Here is a 21767-nt window from a genome sequence, read left to right on the forward strand (position 1 = left end):
TTTATACCTAGGCTATTTGAAAATAGCCGATCTACAAGCTCACAACGTGTCGCATCGCGACGTGTTGTGAGCTTGTAGATCTGCTATTTTCAAACGTTTTAGTACTTTTATTTTTGGTACATTTTTGATACCAATACTTTTGTACTTTTACTCAAGTAAATTTTTATTTACGGTCTTTTACTTGTAACGGAGTACTTCTACATTGCAGTATTGATACTTTTACTTAAGTAAAACATTTGAGTACTTTTCCCACCACTGATGCAAGCACACACGCATGCACGCGCGCAAAGTATAAGCTTCTCAATTATTCGATTAGTCAAAAAATCTATAGCATAATCGCCAAGGAAATATTCAATAGTTGCAGCCCTAGATGTCAGCTCTGCCTTCGGCACAATCTTCCCAGAGCTGTAATACACTTATATACCGCCACCTTTACACAACCCCCCCCTAACACATGCCAAGGTATAAGGGTCCTGTGACTTCTTGAACTGACAGAAGGCAGTACGGTGGACCGGGTCCACACCTGTCCAACCCCACACGTCTGTCAGCATCTGGGCCCAATGGTCCATCCACTCTCTATACTCCCTTTAACACAAATGACTACACCTGCTCTGACCTATCCCGGCCTGCTCGCCAGTGACAACGGTGGCAAGATGTAGAATGTGGACACACCCCCAAAACACATTGCATATCAACGTTTCCAGATGTAGACCAATGTCGACTCCATCCTAGATTGTTTCATTTAAAAGTACATTATGACTGAGAGCCTATTATTTACTATTCCCGTGCCTATATGCAACTTGAACAGCATTTTTTTTTCTCTCTCTCTCTCTGGGTTGCCTTTCCATCAAACTGGTGAGATTTGTGGAGGACACAAATCAAGTCAATGATTGGAGTCTGCTATGCATAACCAGTGGTGGAAAAAGTACTCGCATTCTTTACTTAAGTAGAAGTATCAATACTTCAAAGTACTCTGTTACAAGTGAAAGTCTGGAATTCAAAATGTACTTGTGTAAAAGTACAAAAGTATTGGCATCAAGATATACTTAAAGTACCAAAAGTAAAAGTACTCAAATGTTTGAGAATAGCAGATCTACAAGCTCACAACGCATCGCGGTGCGACGCGTTGTGAGCTTGTAGATCGTCTATTTTCAAATAGCCTATATATATAATAGGGCTAAAGTGGTTAATGTATGTTTCATAATATCATAATTTATAACTGAAAAGTAACTAGTAACTAAAGTTATCAAATACTTGTAGTGGAGTAAAAGTACAATATTTGCCTCTGAGTAGTGGAGTAGAAGTAACAATATTGGAAATTGGAAATACTCAAGTAAAGTATAAATACCTTAAAATTGTACTTAAGTACAGTACTTACTTAGATACTTTCCACCACTGCTGCTTAGGCACGAAAAAATAATCAAGTTGCATAGGCTATGTAACTTGAACAGCGTTTTTTCTCTCTCTCTCTCTCTGGGTTGCCTTTTAGTAGGGGGTACTAAGTGAAAAATTGTTACGCGGCGGATAAAAGCATGAAATTTGATACAGATGTCCCTTGGGTCATCCTAAAACATCCTAGAAGGGGTGCCCAAAAAAATCTTAAACAGGAAGTGAGTTATGGACAAAATCCAAAATGGCCACCTAAACTGTTGACCGTTGACTCAAAAGACACCAAAATAATCTCCAAAAAGCATAAAATGTGGCACACATGTCCTTTGGGTCATCCTAAGACATCCTAGAAGGGGAGCCCAAAAAAATCTGAAACAGGAAGTGAGTTATTGACCAAATTGAAAATGGCCGCCTAGTGTTGTCGATTGACTCAAAAGACAACTAAAGAATCTCCAAAAAGTATAAAATGTGTCACACATGTCCCTTGGGTCATCCTAAGACATCCTAGAAGGGGTGCCCAAAAAAGTCTTCAACAGGAAGTGAGTTATTGACTAAATTGAAAATGGCCGCCTACAGTGTTGGCGATTGACTCAAAAAGCCTATAGAATCTCCAAAAAGTATACAATTTGGCACATATGTCCCTTGGGTCATCCTAACACATCCTAGAAGGGGTGCCAAAAATAATCTGAAACAGGAAGTGAGTTATTGACTAAATTGAAAATGGCCGCCTACAGTGTTGAAAGATGATGCAAGATACCTACAGAATCTCATAAAAGCATGAAATGTGGTACAAATGTCCCTTGGGTGATCTGAACGCATCATACAAGGGGTGCCCAAAAAGGTTTTAAACAGGAAGTGACCGCCTAAAAGCAGTTGACACAAAAGAAAACATAAGGGGACGTCATAAAAGTGTATAATTTGGTACGTACATTGAGTGCTTCTTAATATATCCTAGAAGGGGTTATTTATTTGTTTGCTTGTTTATTAAACTTTTTAGGAAGGGACCATGTTGAAGAAATTCTAAATGGCTGTTTAAACAGTTGACCATGGCAGTCTGCATATTATGCAGACTCAATACGACAGGTTATGCAGTGCATAACTTGCCGTATTTTGTAGTCTACCTTCTGTTTTCATTTCTACATCACTTATTTATTTTACTTTCTCTCCTAATTTTTTTATTGTACTCTTTGAATCTTCTTTATTTATCTAACTCTCTGCATATTCTCATTTATTTTACTCTGCATCTTATCTTACTCTGCATATTCTTATTTTACTCTCTGCATCTTATTTATTTTGCACTCTACATCTTCTTGCTTGTTTTACACTCTATCTTCTCATGTATTTTCTTCTTGATCATTACTGTTTTTTTGTGATTAGTGTTTAGTAACTACATGTATTCATGTGTGCCATTTCGCAATTACCAGCACATTGGCATAATGCTCTGCAAGGTAACCCAGCATCCCGGCATCTACACTTTCTCGAACAGAAGGGCTCAGCTTTGCAGCCACACTTGAGTTCTCTACAAACTTAAGCAGCCTCTGGCAAGAGTGTCCATAAAGGTGTCCACGAATCAGCGACTTTAATTTATTTGTCAGGAGATGGTAGAGATTGCATAGCTTTCAGGCTTCTGGACCAAATGCTAGATTGGCTGCTCGATTTGAATATTGTAGCAGTGCAGCCCGTGTGGGAGGAGTGTTTTCCATTGAGAGACTATTCAAACTTTTTTTGGCACCCCTTAGGATGCATTCAGATCACCCAAGGGACATTTGTACCAAATTTCATGCTTTTATGAGATTATTTTTTATGAGTGTCTTTTGCATCATCTGTCAAGACTGTACACAGCCATTTTCAATTTAGTCAATAACTCACTTCCTGTTTCAGATAATTTCAGGCACCCCTTCTAGGATGTCTTAGGATGACCCAAGGGACATGTATGCCATTATGAGATTCTTTAGTTGTCTTTTGAGTCAATCGACAACACTGTAGGCGGTCATTTTCAATTTTGTCAATGACTCACTTCCTGTTTAAGATTTTTTTGGGCACCCCTTCTGGGATGTCTTGGGATGACCCAAGGGACATGTATGCCAAATTGTATGCTTTTATGAGATTCTTTAGTTGTCTTTTGAGTCAATAGATAACACTGTAGGCGGCCATTTTCAATTTTGTCAATAACTCAGTTCCTGCTTAAGATTTCTTTGGGCACCCCTTCTAGGATGTCTTAGGATGACCAAAAAGACATGTGTGCCAAATTGTATGCTTTTATGAGATTCTTTAGTTGTCTTTTGAGTCAATCGACAACACTAGGCGGCCATTTTCAATTTAGTCAATAACTCACTTCCTGTTTCAGATTCCTTTGGGCACCCCTTCTAGGATGTCTTAGGATGACCCAAGGGACATATGTGCCAAATGTTATGCTTTTTGGAGATTATTTTGGTGTCTTTTGAGTCAACGGTCAACAGTTTAGGTGGCCATTTTGAATTTTGTCCATAAGTCACTTCCTGTTTAAGATTTTTTTGGGCACCCCTTCTAGGATGTTTTAGGATGACCCAAGGGACATCTGTATCAAATTTCATGCTTTTATCCGCCGCGTAACGATTTGGCCATTTTTTGTGCTTAGTACCCCCTACTATTTCCTTCAAACTGGTGAAATGTGTGGAGAACACAAATGAGTCAATGACTGGAGTCTGCTATGCATAACTGTGGATTTGTTAGGGGGTACTTTTGTGTAGTGGAAACCGCAGATATTTTTGGGTGCTGGGCCATGCGAGGCCTAAAGGTCCAGTGTGGTGTGGTGTGGTGTGGTGTGGGGCAAAATTGGCAGTGGAAACCCAGCATAATAACAGGACCAACTCTGTGACAAACTGCCATTGAGGAGACCGTACGAGACAATTGCGGCCCGCACAACACGCTCGCTGCATCGTTGTCTTTGTTCTCTCAATCACCAGATGCCAGAGGATTCCGAACCTCATTTCAGTCTGATTGTCCTTCTCGTTATATCACTATAACCATAAAGTGCCCCATCTTTTTCAGATTACGTGCCCCACTTAAAATGGTTGTTCTGAATGGATTCATTTCACACAGTTCAGTGAAATATCCAATCAACGTGACAAAGGTTCCTCCCTTAAATGAAAACAGCCAGATTTTCTGACCATAGATACATCAGCTATACACAATGGGAATTATAGTTGCTCCAGGCGGGCCAGGGCAAAAAATAAAACGGTAAAAACAAAAGAAAAAAGTAATTCCCTCTTCTGTATGCAACGACTTTCTCATTAAAGTGATACATTTACAGATAATATTTGGCCAGAGAGTTTAATTAGCATTATTATTACATAATTAAAAATAAGTGTTCCGAAAACACATTTTTAGTGGTATGGCGCTACTCAGATCCTGCCGAAAACCTAGCGATAGCACTCTTGAGGACACAAGGGTCTGAACAGAATCTTTATCATGTTGCTATCTGAGACGTTAGAGAGACATTGGTCCGTCCATCCAACACTTTGATTCCAAACAAGATATCTAGGATAGTACTTTGCTGCATTGTTATTATGGAATTTACAATGCACATTCATGCTCCAAAAAAGGATGATTACTAGTGATTTTTGGTGAGTCCGTGGCCCATCCTCCAGTGTCATTTTTAGATCTCTTTGGCTTTTCAAAAATAGCAGATATACACGCTCATAGCGCGGCACTGAGTGCTGCGCTATGCGCTTGTAGATCTGCAATTTTTTGAAAAATCTTGAAAATTCGTGGCAAAAACTTGGATTATATATTTTTTAAAGCGAAAGTAAAATATTTAGTTCCAGGAACCCCCAGAAGCAAAGCTTTGAGTTACAAATGTCCGCCAAAAAAAAGAAAAAAATATTTGCACAACTTTTCATGAATAAAAGTTAATAATTAAAAAATAGCAGATCTACAAGCTCATAGCGCTATTGCTATTTTTGAATAGCCCAACGAAATCTTCCCGGTCTTAAAGAGTTAAATGTTAGTTTCTAATGAAAAGGCTGTGGCCTCTTATTGCCTTACAGGTAATTCAAACTAGTTCAGTTCTACAAGTTAAGTTTAGCTGGTGTGGTGGTATGTGCACAGGCAGCGTTTCAGAGACACAGAGAAGACGCAGGGCTCCGTTTATGGCTTCTAATGGAACATAATAACAAATATATTGAGATAGTGTTGAACATCACTTAACGTGCTGTACTAAAACCTTAACAATTTGAAACAAACTAAAGAGAAAAGTGTACCATTTATTTCCCGTTATGTTTACAGACTGAAGACCATTACAATTATACCAGCAAGGTGTTACTTTCCTCTCTCCTTTAATATCTAATTCTCCAGCTACCCCTGGGAATGCAATAAGAGCTTTTGCTGCCCCTGGGAATCAATTAATAGCTATCACCTTGATTAAGTAAACATACCTTGCCAGTTTCTCTCTCTCTCTCTCTCTCTCTCTCTCTCTCTCTCTCTCTCTCTCTCTCTCTCTCTCTCTCTCTCTCTCTCTCTCTCTCTCTCTCTCTCTCTCTCTCTCTCTCTCTCTCTCTCTCTCTCTCTCTCTCTCTCTCTCTCTCTCTCTCTCTCTCTCTCTCACATTTCGTAGCTTGGTTCATGGCATTGAATAAAAGAACACCCTTCTCCAATATTCACTAGAATGTCTTCATAATGTTCTAGAGAAGGAGATCGTATCACAGCCGGCTAGAACTCTCTCTGCAAGTTATACCTGTTCCAGAGCAAACAGAGACTCATGTCTCAGTATTTTTACTGGTTAAATATAGGTTATAATAATAATAATAACAGTAGACTGTGGTTCACCTGGGTGAGCCTCCAGGTGGGGAATGTGACAACGTATTAACCTCTCCTGTCCAGGTGCTTTTCTGTGACACACAGAGCTTATTTTTGGCAACACGACCGGGCTGCTTGATAACACATAATTGTGGCATATAGGGCTAATTAATACAAGTAGAGCAAAGCGCCCTTTGGGTGTTGCCACCCTTCCTTCCTATACCTGACCCTCCTTTGTCCCCTTTACCTAGACCTAGGGGGTAATCTGTATTTATTTATTGTTATTGTATACAGCATTATCGTTGCTGTCGGGCAGAGACCTCTTATCTCCATATTCCAACTTTTTTTCCCCTTAACAAGTATTGGTATCAAAATGTACTTAAAGTACCAAAAGTACTCATTATGTAGAATATCCCATTTCACAAGTTTTCCAAAGTATAAAATGTGTAAAAATCTTTGGAAAATGCCTCTGAAATGTAGTGGAATAGAAGTAAAAGTATTGAAAATTGGATATACTCAAGTAAACTAAAAAAAATACCTCAAAATTGTACTTAAGTACAGTACTTGAGTAAATGTACCTATAGTTACTTTCCATCAGGGCTGAGGTATGGGGTGGAGATGCCAAGCTTGTTCATTCTCTCTTGCCCCTGACCTTTTTATTGATGGCAAACTGAGGAGGCCCAGCAGCGCCTGAGAGGGAACTGCCGCCTGACAAAGGTGGAAGGGAAGATCATCACTTCTGTCACGGCCAGGGAGCTTTTTCCACCCCTGTTTGTCCCTACAGCAATCTCACACTCTGCCAGCTTGTCTCCATCATCTGCTCCAACACCATCCTATATAGTGCCTGTCCTGGCGAGCCTGCTGGTCAGGACCTGTGTTGCCAGGTCTGCTTATTATAAGCAACTTTGGACTTGTTTTTATGTAAAGTCGCTTGTAAATGTTGGTAGTTGCAGGTTGCATTTTTTTGTTTGTTTCTAAAGTGTAGTTGCTTATTTGGCCTTGCCTCCTAATGTTTGTTTCATGTCCAGGTCCCCCAAATTAAGATGTATTTGTCCACAGACCCCCCCCCCCCCCGCACCCCCATCTAAAAATATGTTGTGCCAGGGACCCTCCTACCAGAATTGTGTTGTTTGTTCAAATATTCAAAATGTGTCATTTTTTCACAATTATTAGGAGAAAATAGCTGATCTACAAGATCAAAACGCATCACATAGCGGCACATTGTGAGCTTGTAGATCGTCTATTTTCAAAATGGGTTTAAAGTGCTCATGTGGCCTACAGTCGCTTCTTTTGGGCTTTTTTTCATGTAATTGGTTGCTTATTTCTCTCACAAAATCTGGCAAAACTGGTGCAGGACCTGCATGCATTTTCCTGATCACCATGAGCTCAGGGAGCTCCAACTTTCAGCGTTGTGTTCTGGTCAGGGACTCCAGAGGGCATGGAATGGAGGAATTTGACAGGCAGTGCATCTTAGTGAACAGCTACAAGATTTATGCAGTGCAGGGCTAATTAGCAGAGGTATTTGTTTACTATTATTCCGCCATCAATTATACCGTAGATACAGTATGTGTTGACTATGATTTACTACAATGGCTAGTGCCGATTTGTAATGGAAAATTAACTTGTGTTATTTATCTACGGAAAGGTTGCTTACACTGGCAAACAACATTAACCCTTTAAGACCGGGAACGCATCTGTGTAATTTAAAAATGTCTAAAAAAATAGCAGATCTACAAGCTTGTAGCGCGGCACCGAGTGCCGCGCTACGAGCTTGTAGATCTGCTATTTTTGAAAAATCTTGAACATTTGTGCAAATCTTTGAATACACTGTATATATATTTTTTTTAAGCAAACATTTGTAACTCAAATCTTTGCTTCTAGAGGTCCCTGCAACAAAGATGTTGTAGAAATGTTCGCTTTGAAAATATATATTCAAAGATTTGCACAGATTTTTCAAAAATAGCAAATCTACAAAATTGTAGCACGGCACTCGGTGCTATGAGCTTGTATATCTGCTATTTTTGAATAGCCAAAGAAATCTAAAGTGACACAGATGTGTTCCCGGTCTTAACGGGTTAAGGGTTACAGTATGTTGTAGTAGTTTTATAGCTCTGTTACATACACAAACAAATTGCTTCCAACTTGCAAATGCGCTGGAAAGTGTTGCCATACCAGCCATTAGCATCTGCTCTGTAGAGAGAGTCTCTGAAACAGATCAGGGCACATCAACGGCTCCCAGGCATTGGCTACCGTTCAACATTCAGACACAACTCACTGGAATACAGTGATGGAAGAAGAACTCAAGATATTTTACTCAAGTAAAAGCAGCAATACCACAATATAAAAATACTCTGTTACAAGTAAAAAGGCCTGTGTTTCAAAATGTTACTTGAGCAAAAGTACAAAAGTATTGGCATCAAGATTAAAGTACCAAAAGTAAAAAGTACTAAAAAACTGTTTTCGGATCCGTTGTTGAGAGCCCCAGGATGTTTTCTTTTGAGATGCTCTTGCATAGCAATGCATGCTGTGGCAGGCTATATTGCCGTTTTACAAAGCGTGCAGAGCACCATCTTTATCAGGTCTCTGATTAAAACCTTGAAAAGTGAATTTTCATTTTGAATAAGAGCTCTTAGTATACTAACGTCAGTTGCATTGATCCAAGCCACAAACGCAATCGACTGGTTGATCACAACATGCCCTGAAAATGATCCAGAAAAGGTGGAGAGCCCACACTGTGCTGTTAAGAGTCCTGTTGTGGTATAGGGCATAGCAGTGGCGGCCATTTTCTGGTTCCACTTCAAAATAGTCAATGCATTTTTCCCATTGACACTTCCAAAAATATTTATATCAATTCATTTAAGCATAGAATCAAGCCATCCAGGGTCCTGGTGAATCATGACCATAAAACATGTTTTTCTGTGATTTTATTTAATCTTATATTTAATTATATGATATACTATTATTAATAAATACCCTTTGTTTTGCCGTTTTCAAAAATGTTTTTTTCACAGAATCAAACGTTTTATGGTCATGATTCACCAGGAGCCTGGATGGCTTGATTCTAGGCTTAAAATAATTGATATGAATATTTTTGGAAATGTCAATGGGAAAAATGCATTGACTATTTTGAAGTGGAACCAGAAAATGGCCGCCACTGCTGCCCTATTGTGTGTTTGGAGTAGGGATTTTTATCAGTGGGGGAAAAAGTACTCACATTGTTTACTTAAGTAAAAGTATCAATACTGCAATGTAAAAAAATACTCTGTTACAAGTAAAAGTTCGGAATTCAAAATTGACTTGAGTAAAAGTAATAAAGTATTCATATTCGTATTACAATATACTTAAGCACTGAAAGTAAATTACTCATCATGCAGAACGTCCCATTTCACACGTTTTCAAATGTATAAGAATGCTTTCAAAATAGCAGATCTACAAGCTCACAACGCGTCGCTTTGTGACGCGTTGTGACGTGTTGTGAGCTTGTAGATCTGCTATTTTCAAATAGCCAAAGTGTACATATAGGGCTGAAGTGGTTAATGTATGTTTTGTAATAAAATCTACAAAGTAACTAGTAACTAAAGTTTTCAAATAATTGTAGTGAAGTAAAAAAATAAGTATAATATTTGCCTCTATCTCAGAGGCAAATATTATACTTTTTTTTTTAGTAGTGGAGTAGAAGTACAGAAAATTGGACTTGAGTAAATGTACTCAGTTACTTTCCACCACTGCACACGACACAGACTCGGCATGCAATGGGCCTTGATGAAACTTAATAGCAGCATTGTGAGATGGGGAGCGCTCCATTTCACTGTGATGGAGGGGCCTGTCTCTCAAAGATCCATTTGTGTCTTTCCCAAGGTCAGCATTTTGTCTTTTAACGAGAGCATATTTGTATGGTGATACAGTAACTATATACCATTTAGTTTACTTTTTTGTTGTTTTTATATACTGCAAAGTTGCTTTTAGAGAGTCGACGTTAAAAGACAGATGTAAAAAACAGATGTTTCTCATGCAAACTCAAAACATTTTGCAGGTTCAAGGACAGAGTAACAAGATAACAAGAAAAAGGCATAAATTATCATATATCACATGTATACAATGGCTGTGCCAGAAATCACTCACTCATTCACTACAACCTAGCATTGGGAGTTCTATGTAGGAGAGACTATACTACACAGGTCGCAATTAATGACATCATTTGCTATCACCCAATTAAAACGTGCCAGATTATGATGGTATAGGTTTTGCGAAAATGACTGTCGGCTGTACCCAATTTTCACCATGCATGCATGGTGGGATAAAATGAGTCCACTAGGGTATAAAGAATATCACTAGCACTCTGAGATTCGTAAGAATGTAAAGTGCGTTATAAATAAAATGTATTATTATTATTATTATTATTATTATTATTATTATCACTATACATTCAGACACCAATACAAAATGGGATGATTGTATGCTTTATATTTAGCAGGGAGTGAGTTCATGTAAAATACGTTAAATAAGTTATAAATAACAGCAAAATGACTTTACTTAAGTAAAAGTATCAATACTGCAATGTAGAAACATCACTCTGTTACAAGTGAAAGTCCGGAATTTAAAATGTACTTGAGTAAAAGTAAAAAAGGATTGGTATCAAAATGTACTTGCAGTACCAAAAGTAGAAAGTACTCATTATGCAGAAAGTTATCATGTATAACATTTATAAAAAACTATTTTGAAAGTGACATAAACAACGTGTTGCATCGCAAGGCGTTGTGAGCTTGCGATCTTGGGCCCAGTGGGCCCGCAATTGAATTGGGTTTACACCGAGATACACTATTGTGTTATTTATTTCCTCCTGGGATAATTTATCATCGTTGGTTTTTGGAGGCTCTGTTTGAGATGTTGTAGATTTGTTGTTGATGATTTTACACCTCCCACACAAACTCCTGGGAGAAAATAATGTGTCTGGGCTTTTCTTCAATGACACTGTGAAAAGTTCCCAACTTCAGCTTTATTGTCACAATTATTATTTTTTGTACAAGCCCCCAATGATTTGCAATTTTCAAGAAAAGTGTTACATATGTACATACTGTACAGTAATAGAGAAAGAAACAAGAAAAGCAGAGTCTGATAACAAGAAGACAGTCAAATATGAGGAGGTCAAATACACATAAGGTGCATGGTGGTCAAATTAGAATTGCAACGAAGCAGAAATGTTTATAGTGCAAATAGAGTAACAAAGGATGTATAATCTCATTCAAAGAATATACATCAAAGTTAGCAGCAGATATCACACATAAGTGAACACAAAGTGCCATGGTGTTGCTTTTGATCAAAGTATCACTCCAGATGGAGTTACTAAAGCTGAGATAAAACATTTAAATAAATTAAAAAGCTGTAGAACTGATGTAGTGCCCCATATGTGTGCAATTTAGTTTTTTTGATGTGTGTGACTATTCTCTTGCCAATCCCTGAACAGCAGTGGTGGAAAAAGTACTAACATGTTTTACAATAAGTAAAAGTACCAATACTGCAATGTAGCAATACTCAATTATACTGTATAAAATGTATAAAACTCCTTTGAAAATAGCCGATCTACAAGTTGCTTCGCAACGCGTTGTGAGCTTGTAGATCGGCTATTTTCAAATTGCCAAAGTTGAAATAGGGCTGAAGTGGTTTTGTAATAATAATAAGAATCTACAAAGTAACAAGTAACTGAAGTTTTCAAATAATTGTAGTGGAGTAAAAGTACAATATTTGCCTCTGATATGTAGTGGAATAGAAGTAAAAGTACTGAAAATTGGAAATACTACAGTAAAGTAAAAGTACCTCAAAATTAAGTACAGTACTTCAGTACATGTACTTACATGTAGTTACTTTCCATCAGTGTTATAAATACACTCCTCTGTCATTTGCTAACGCAAAACATATTCACAGACGAGGAATACAACCTAACATCGAAGATTTTCTGAAAGTTAGGATTTAGAAGACATTTTTAGATGCGTTTTCGGATTGAATGGGTTAATATACTGTATAGGATAGGATAGGATAGGATAAGGGTTTCAAACAGGATTTCCTCTGCCTTATAAGTCTGCCTTAAAAGTACAATATTTGTGGACGTGACGTCCATGGTCGACCCACACTCTAGGCAATTTTAATATACTGTATATAGGATAGGATAGGATAATGGTTTCAAGCAGGATTTCCTCTGCCTCATACTGCAGGTATAAGGCACGCTCTGTATTGTCCTGCAATGTATTACATCCACCCAACCGCTTAGAAAGTAAGATGAATGTGAGTGAGTTCAAAGCAACTCTGACTAATGTGTTTTAAGGCGAGGGGGTTTCTATCTTGGAAAGGTCCAGTATGGGGGGACTGCACCAACGTTGCATGGCACACTGCTCACTAAATGGATTGATAAGTGTGAGAATGACTAAACCACATGCCATTGCCTTTTCTTGGACACCACATCTTAAACCAATGAGCCTTTAAGTCGGGATTTATGCTTTGTCATACAACGGAGTTAAGGGAGACTTTTCTTCCTGCTCCTGCCTCATAGCTTTCATGTTAGCGCTACTAGTAGCTTGAATAGTTGAGCAGCACACTTCCAGTGCATTTCTAGGTTTGTCTCCAAAATGAAAGCACTGTTAACGTGTAATGATGATGATTATTATTCACTTACTTAGAAGTCTAACTACCTATTCCAGCCTTGCTCATTTTTTAAGCCAATGTTCGGAAATAGTTCTCCCAGCTGGCCGGTTTGTGTTTTCTATGACAAATCTCTGTATATCAGCTGGTAACGACGTATGCTGCTGTGTGATTTGACACGTCAAGGCTGACTTCACTGAAGCTATTTGTAGCACTGAGCAGCTTGTACAGAAATGGTTAAAGAACGTCTACAAAGTGAGACATGCTTAAATGAGGGGTCTTCCAGGTTTTTCAGGCCAATAACCCCTTAGCTGAGAGAGAGATCAAGCAGCCCCCCCCCCCCACACAAAGACACACATATTGTATAAAACTGTGTTGCAGATTAAGCTTTTTCATAGATTTCATAGCTTCATAGACTTGTTTGACAGCACTATCCAACACTGAATCCAACACTGATGTTGGATTGATGTTAATTTGTGAAACGGGATATTCTGCACAATTACTACTTTTAATTGTGGTACTTATTTACTTGTGGTAAGTATATTTTGGTGCCAATACTTTTGCATTGAAAATACTTAGTCACTTTACACCAGTGTTATAAATACACTCCTCTGTCATTTTCTAACTCACAACATCTTCACAGACGAGGAATATAACCTACCTAACATCAATACAACAGCAACATGGAAAACTATGAATAGCTCTCATTGAGAAGCTAACATTGATTATTTATAATCAACAAAAAGGGGGCGGGGGAGAAGATTACATAAAGCATATGGGATTGACCCATTGATTGACACCAGAATCCAGATATACATTTTAATAACCCCGGCATGTACAATGGTTTATTTCATACAGTGGCCTCAAGAGCCCCTCTGAGCGAAACATTTGGAGAGAGAGAGAGAGAAAGATAACATAACTGCAGCTGACGGTAAATATATTATATTGAATCGAATCCCATTCACCCCGATTTAGAGCCGTTATTATATTGCTTGACTTACACGATGGCTGGAGCAGAGTGGCTTTACAGACAAAGAAAGAGAGAGAGAGAGAGAGAGAGAGAGAGAGCTTGTGATGGTGACCCAGTCGATAGGGGAGGCCAGTGAAACTTGATTACAGGGAGAGTCCACAGTTTGTTACTCTGAGAGTGTACAAATGTGTAACTGTCAGTGATGGAGGAAGTACTCATATGTTTTACTTAAGTAAAAGTATCAATACTGCAATGTAGATGTACTTTGTTACAAGTAAAAGTCCTGTACTAAAAATCTACCTGAGTCAAAGTACAAAGGTATCTGCATTAAGATATACTTAGTAGTACCAAAGTAAAAGTACTCATTGTGCAGAACGCTATTGAAAATAGCAGATCAACAAGATGCGACACATTGTGAGCTTGTAGTTCGGCTTTTTTCAAATAGACGGAATATATATAGGGCTGAAGTGGTTACTGTATGTTTTGAAATAATATTAAAAATAACTAGTAACTAAAGAGTTCATATAATTGTAGTGGAATAAAAAGTACAATATTTACCTCTGAGGCGTAATGGAAAGTATTTAACATTGCAAATACTATAAGTAATGTAAAAATACCTCAACATTTTACTTAAGTACATTATTGGAGTAAATGTACTTAGTTGTGCTGTGTAACTGACTTTACCCATATTACCAGTTGTAATCAATTTGTCTGTCACATATTATGTTAATTGATTGATTGATTAAACACCTTCAACGTGTGAAATCTAGCCGGGGTGAGGACGGGGGGGACGGGACGTAAGCCTAATATTTCAAATCTGTTTATATTTCAAGAGTGTTAATTGAGTGTATTTTTACACACTCAGATTTCAATTAACAGTGAGGATATGTGTGTGTGCGTGTGATGTTATCTGTGGAAGTCTCAATTTAGCAATGACTACATGGAAATGATCGTTCACACCTCTCTCAGAGGCATGTTCACTTATTCGCTATTTTAAGAAGATATTACCAACTAGAAAAAACTGCTCCTCGCTGCTGTTCATGATTTGAGGCATTTTGTTCCAACAATGTGTTTTGCAAAAAATAGACCTGCCGGTGGCACTATAACAGGCCAATGTGTTATACAGGGTGGAATATCTTCCTCGGCCTAGTGGGAATGTTTGTGCAAAATTTCACAGAAATCGCATGCTGCGTTCATGATTTGAGGCATTTTGTTCAACACAGACCAATCCTGCAGACTTTGGAAGCCAATGTTAGCCAATCAGGATGGAATATGAAAAATTCGACAGATCCGTCTTGATCACATGACTATAGAGATACTGTGTACCGATTATTTTGTGTGAGTTTTGGACAGAATCTGGAGTCATATTTAAACAAAGTGTTTTACAAAAGTCGGCCTCCTGGTAGCGCTATAAAAAGGCAGATGTGAAAAATGATGGACACACACACACACACACACACACACACACACACACACACACACACACACACACACACACACACACACACACACACACACACACACAGCCACGCACACGCACACGGGTGGACAGGGTGCATAACATAGTCTCGGCCTGGCGGAGACAACAAACTCTATTTGTGAGAGTGTGAGACAATAAAAAGCCCTAGGAGCTTCTTCCCTTGTAGCAGAAGCTCGGTAATCAATCATAAATGAGTCCACTTCACATCTAGTATGTATCACAGTATGTCATCATACACTATTTCCACTATTTTCTTTTTTAAATAGGTTCTTAAGTGGTTAAAGTTGGCCTAGTTCTCCTCTCCCCGTCCTCTGGAGCAGACCTCCATAAAACAAGCGCTATACTCCAACAGCGTGTGGAGGCGCTTGTCCATGCAGCTGCCTGATGGGATAGTAATTAATCCATTAACACCGGGAACGCATCTCTGTGTCATTTTATAGATTTCTTTGGCTATTCAAAAATAGCAGATCTACAAGCTCATAGCGTGGCACCGAGTGCCGCGCTATGAGCTTGTAAAATCTGCAATTATTTAAAAAAAACTTGAAAATGTGTGCAAATCTTTGAATATATATTTTTTTATATTATTATTTTTATATGTAAAATATCTTGTTCCAGAGATTTTTTTTGTTCGCAAAGATTTGAGTTACAAATGTTCGGTTTAAAAATATATGTATTCCTTATGAGCTAGTAGACCTTCAAAAAAATGTTTTAACATTTGTACACTTTTTTGAATATAATGTTTTAAAGCGAACATTTTTAACTCAAATCTTTGCTTCTGGGGATTCTACAAATGTCTTCTAAAACAGTTTTTAAAAAAAATATATATGTATGTATATTTAGTTCCAGGGACCCCCAGAAGCAAAGATTTGAGTTACAGATGTTCGCTTTAAAAAATAACTATTCAAAGATTTGCACACATGTTCACGGTTAAAAAAAAATAGCAGATATACAAGCTTGTAGCGCGGCACTCGAAAAGCCAAAGAAATCTAAAAAATGACACAGATGCGTTCCCGGTCTGAATGCGTTAAGGCCCATCACACCTCATCAAGTGCATTCTCTCACACTGGAGTGTGTGTGTGGCCTAACGTTACACAATTAGTTTGCTCCGCGTATATTTTCTTTCCACTCCACTGCACAATCAAGCTCCTTCCTTTCCATCCAAGCAGCTTGTCGCCAGCAGCGGTGGAAGAGGTAATCCAATTTGTTTTCTAAATGTACCGATGCCACTATGTATACATATACTCTGTTACAGGTAGAAGTCCTGTATTCACTGTCGCCTCACAGCTAGAAGGTTCCTGGGTTCGATTCCCGGTCGGGGAGGCTGTGGGCGTGTTCTCTCCTCCGCGTCCTCACTGTCCATACCCTAGGTGGGGTTGGCGAAAGGGCCTTTTCTGTGTGGAGTTTGCATGTTCTCCCCGTGTCTCCTAGGGTAGGTATAAACACAAAACACATGCAGTAATCCTGGATTAACTCTTTGGAATAACGTGTTCCTTCCACGCGCTACGTCATTACCGGGGAAACTCCCCCCTGTCAGGTGATAAGAAGCTCCACTCCTCATGCATTGAAGGAAGCGTGAGCTCATTCGGGGCTCTCCCCAGGCTGGCAGAGGGAGAGTAGCGCCCGGGATTACAGCTTAGGCAATTGTCACTGGGTACAGAACACTGATCACTGACTGGAAGGGAATCTGTCTCATGTTTTTTATAGCCTGATGTGCCCTTCCTCTCGCTCGCTCTCTTAACCCATTAAGGCTGAGGCCGATTATTATAAATCCTCAGTTTTCTGAAGAAAAAACAAGTTTCTATGTCAGTGGTTCTCAAACTTTTTCATGTCAAGGACCCCCAAAATTATATGTATTTGGCTGCCGACCCCCCATCTAAAAATATTTTGTTCCAGAGACCCCCAGAAGCAAAGATTTGACTTTAACATTTTAGCTTTAAGAAATATATACTCAAAGATTTGCACAAAATTGTTACAAAAATAGCTTTTTTTAAATATTTTTTAATAGCTATAAACTAAAATGATACGATCGCTTTCCGGGTTTTAATGGGTTAAAGAGGATATTATAAAATATTTATCTGTCATTTCCTCTCTCATTCCATGTTTGGTTTGTAATATTTCTCTCCTCAGACAAGCGTGCGGTGGTGCTGCTCAGTGTTGGATAACGAGCCGGTGATATAAATTTAGTCAAATGGAAATCAAACATGACCTTGGTTCTCCCCCCGTATCGATTAAGATGGTCACGGACGTCAATATTTTTAATTATTATTGTACTTACAGCATACCCAATAGAATCTACTCGTCTGCATGCAGTTTATGATCAAGTGTGAAATGCAGTAATTCATACAAATGATCATCACAACCCGCTTCAATAATAAGCAGATCAGTGCCACGAGCAGCAACCCATCTGAGAAAGAAACAACACATTTGAATATGGTAAAAAAAATCCCTTTATTCTATTATCTCTTTTATGCCCAGCTTATTAACTGGCTACAAAAAGAGTACAAATGTGTATGCTTGGTATCGTTCTGAGAGGCCCCGCAACTCACATTTCATTAATTGCATCATGCTTTAAAGTGAAATCAAACATCTGCACCATCATTTGACTAAAAAAAAAAATGCTAATTTAGATGAGACAATCTCAGATGTTGGTGCACTGGCACGTGCCGTGCAGCAGATGATGATAGAATTTACAGTTTTTTTGAGGCACAGAGTTTTTAGGGCATTGGTTCTCAAAGTGGGGTCCGGGGACCCCCAGGGGGTCCTTGACGGGTTCCAGGGGGTCCCCAACAAAATGTGTTAATACATTTAATACACCCTTTATCCATATTTTACACGTTGGCTATTCAAAAATAGCAGATGTACAAGCTCACAGCGCGCCACATCGTGCGAGCTGGTACATCTGCAATTAGTTTTTACATTTTTCCAAAAATCTTGAAAGTGTTTGTTTTGTAGAATTTTGCCGTTTCTAACACAAATATTCTCTTCTGGGGGTCCCTGGCACAAAACATTTTCAGATGGGGGGGGGTCCGCGGCCAAATATATATCAATTTAGGGGCATGAAAAGGTTTGAGAACCACTGCTTTAGGGGACTCACCATTGCACTGATGTGGGAGGAAAGGTGCAGTGGGGGGTGGGGGGGGGGGATCAAGTAGGGCAGTGGTTCTCAACCAGTGGTCCGGGGACCACCAGTGGTCCTTGAGGGGGTTCCAGGGGGTCCCCAGCGAAATGTATAGTTAGGAACCAAATTGACCCTTATGTGTCTGTAACTCTGACAGTGTACAAATGTAACCAAATGGACGGGTCCATTTGGTTCCATTTGTACACTCTCAGAGTTAAATGAACACTAATGATGACTATACAGTGTAGATTGGGACCCCCAAGAAATCAAAATGGTTGAGTCCCCTGGCATTATCTTTTCAAATGGGGGTCCCTGGGCTAATATGTGTCAATGTGGGGGTCCTTGACGCAAAAAAAGGTTGAAAACCACTGAAGTAGGGCGCTCATTTACGAGAAAAAAAAACACAAAAACTCAGAATAAGGAGCTAAGAGGTTTCTGCCCCGACAGCAACGATATGAGCAGTGCTCTGTAATTCCAGAGTCATGGGGGGACAACCACCATAGGCTCTGTCCATATAACTGTATAGTCCCAGGTTTTCAGAAGGATGCTCATATACTCATTTCCTGTTTTCCAGTTCGTTTGATCGGGCCCAGCAGCCAAAATTGAACACATGTGAACAGGCGTCATGTGTGTTTCCAGTTCAAACCTGCTGCCAGCCGAGCCAATCAAAAGGACGTTTATATGGGGGGAAATGATCTGGGAGAGGTAATGGGGTATATGCCACCTTCTGAAGACCTGGAACTATACGGTTATGCACATCAGAGCCGATTTGCACCCTCCACCGCCCACCTGCTTGGAACAGGGGGCATATGAAGCAAGTTCTACATACACAGGATATCGTTGTTGTCGGGCAGAAACCTCTTAAAAACAGGGGTCTTCAACGTTTTATTCGGCCCAAGGACCCCTTAGCTGAGAGAGAGATGAAGCAGGGACCCCCCCCCCCCGCACTACGTATTGTATAACACTGTGTTGCAGATTAAACTTTTTAATAGATTTCATAGATAGTTCGATTCATGCTAATGTGTATTTTCAGATAGTTATCCTTTTATACCCTCAATATTTAGACAACTTGATGGCCGATGGCTCTGTACCGACTCTCCGAAAATAGCCGATCTAAAAGCTCCCCAGCTGGCACGGGACGTCAATATGACGTTAGATCAACGTTGGCCTCTAACGTTGGATGACTGTTGTGGGTTAGTTGAAAATTAAAGTTTGATTGACGTCATTACCCAACGTTGGTTTGACGTCAACCTCTGATGTTATTTAGACCTTGGATTTTGTTTGGACTCCAACGTTGGATCCCAACGTTAATTCAATTTCTAAGAACATTAGAGGTTGATGTCAAACCAACGTTTGGTTTTGACGTCAATCAAACTTTCATTTTCAACTAACCCACAACGGTCATCCAACGTTAGAGGCCAACATTAATTCAATGTCTAACTAACATCAGAGTTTGACGTCAAACCAACGTTGGGTTATGACGTCAATCAAACTTTAATTTTCAACTAAAATACGTGTATCCAACGTTAGAGCCCAACTTAATTTCAATGTCTAAATAACATCAGAGTTTGACAGCAAACCAACGTTGGGTTATGACGTCAATCAGATTTTCATTTTCAACTAAAATACAACTTGTATCCAACGTTGGGCTCCAACGTTGGATACAAGTTGTATTTTAGTAGAAATTTTTAATTGGGTTGTCGTCATAATACAACAACAAATATGACATTTCTAACGTTGGAATCACGTTGTATTTTAGTTGAGAATAAAACGTCAATCCAACGTTAGCATGACTTCAACCTCCAGTGTTACCCAGTGGGAACAGGACGTCTTCCAGACGTAATTTTGACATCGATATCTCATCATCACAACGTCAGACAACCAACAACAAATTACGTCTTGTTTCAGTGTCAAGTTTTACCAAAGTGAAAATACAATATCAGACAATATTATTTGACAAAGTTTAATAAAACAACGTTATTAAATATTTTTTAAACTTGTAATTGGCACATTTGAAGAAGTAGTATAAACAAACTTTACTAGTCATATTGTTGTCAAAACAGTTACAGGTTTGGTGAAGGTTAGAGCCCAAAGTGCCTTTGTAGGAAAACTATTCCATTTGTGAAACTTTAAAATAATTAAACAATACAAATCAATAAAAACAATGAAGTGCATTCTTTGAGGCATGTCTATAACACATGTACCAAGGGAACGTCCAAAAACGTACCAAAAAATGTACCAAAAACGTCAAAAAGACAGAGAAATAACACTGATAAGTGTTTAACTTCCACAGTGTTTTAACTGCCAACGTATATCAAAATACTCCTTGTACAAGTTACAGCTACTGGTGCAAACAACTGTATGCTGTTTTGGCACCAGCAGTTGGTTGGCCAACTGTATGCTGTAGCGCCACAGACTATTGATCAGTGCTCTGGCTAATACTTAGGCTTCTTTCCCCGCTTTCAATGTACTTACATATTGTACAGTTAATATAAAACTACATTTTAACATTTTAGCCACAGCAGCTTTCCTTCTCTTTGGCTGCAGCAACTTTGCCGCTAGGACCCCACCCTACTGAGCATCTCCATATATGGCCATATGAGATGGATCACTGGTGCAACGTAGCTGTGATGTAGCTGATCGGGCCTAGATGTGAGGGCCGTGAAGTGGCCCAAACCTCTAGTTAGAATGATTAAAATACACGATCTAGCACACCGCATAATATACGCTCAGGTTTTTAGCTGCGGTTGACTCGTTATGGAATTATTCATGTTTCTACTGTACCACTCGTCCTAAGATATCATATCATAGAAAAGGTAACATCAAAAAGACGCAGGCCCCGGGGACTTGCCATGATGTCAACAAAGGTTGTACTGGAGTGTCAATTTATGTGACATGAGGAACGGCATCATTCTTCAGGATGCATCATCCAATGAATTACCTCCTGTGTCTCCAATCATGACAACCTGAGAGTATGGTATAAGTCACAGGAAGGAAAATGCCATATTAAGTGAACAGCTAAGATATTATTCTATCGTTACACCTCTTAAGGTCTTTACACACCAGGGACATGACGAAAACATTATACAAATACTTTTTTAGAATATATTGCTGCTATCGCATCAAAACTATTCATTTACTGTAGATGATTTTAAATCAAAATTATGTTGCTTTATTGTCAAGTAATGGTGAAGTTCAGTGTGGAGGTACTCACCCAATGTCTTCTACTTGAGAGGACCTTCCACCTCTTGATGTCTCCCATCTAGCATGAAAATAAGAAATACACAACACATTATGAATGAAAAATATACAGATTTAAAAGGCATCTCATACTTCCTCTCACAATGGCCTCATGCATGGCACAACTATTTCAGAGAAAACCCAAGAATAAATTGTATTGT

The sequence above is a fragment of the Gymnoscopelus braueri genome, assembly GCF_963280865.1.
Source record: "Gymnoscopelus braueri genome assembly, chromosome: 22".
Taxonomy (NCBI): Eukaryota; Metazoa; Chordata; class Actinopteri; order Myctophiformes; family Myctophidae; genus Gymnoscopelus; species Gymnoscopelus braueri.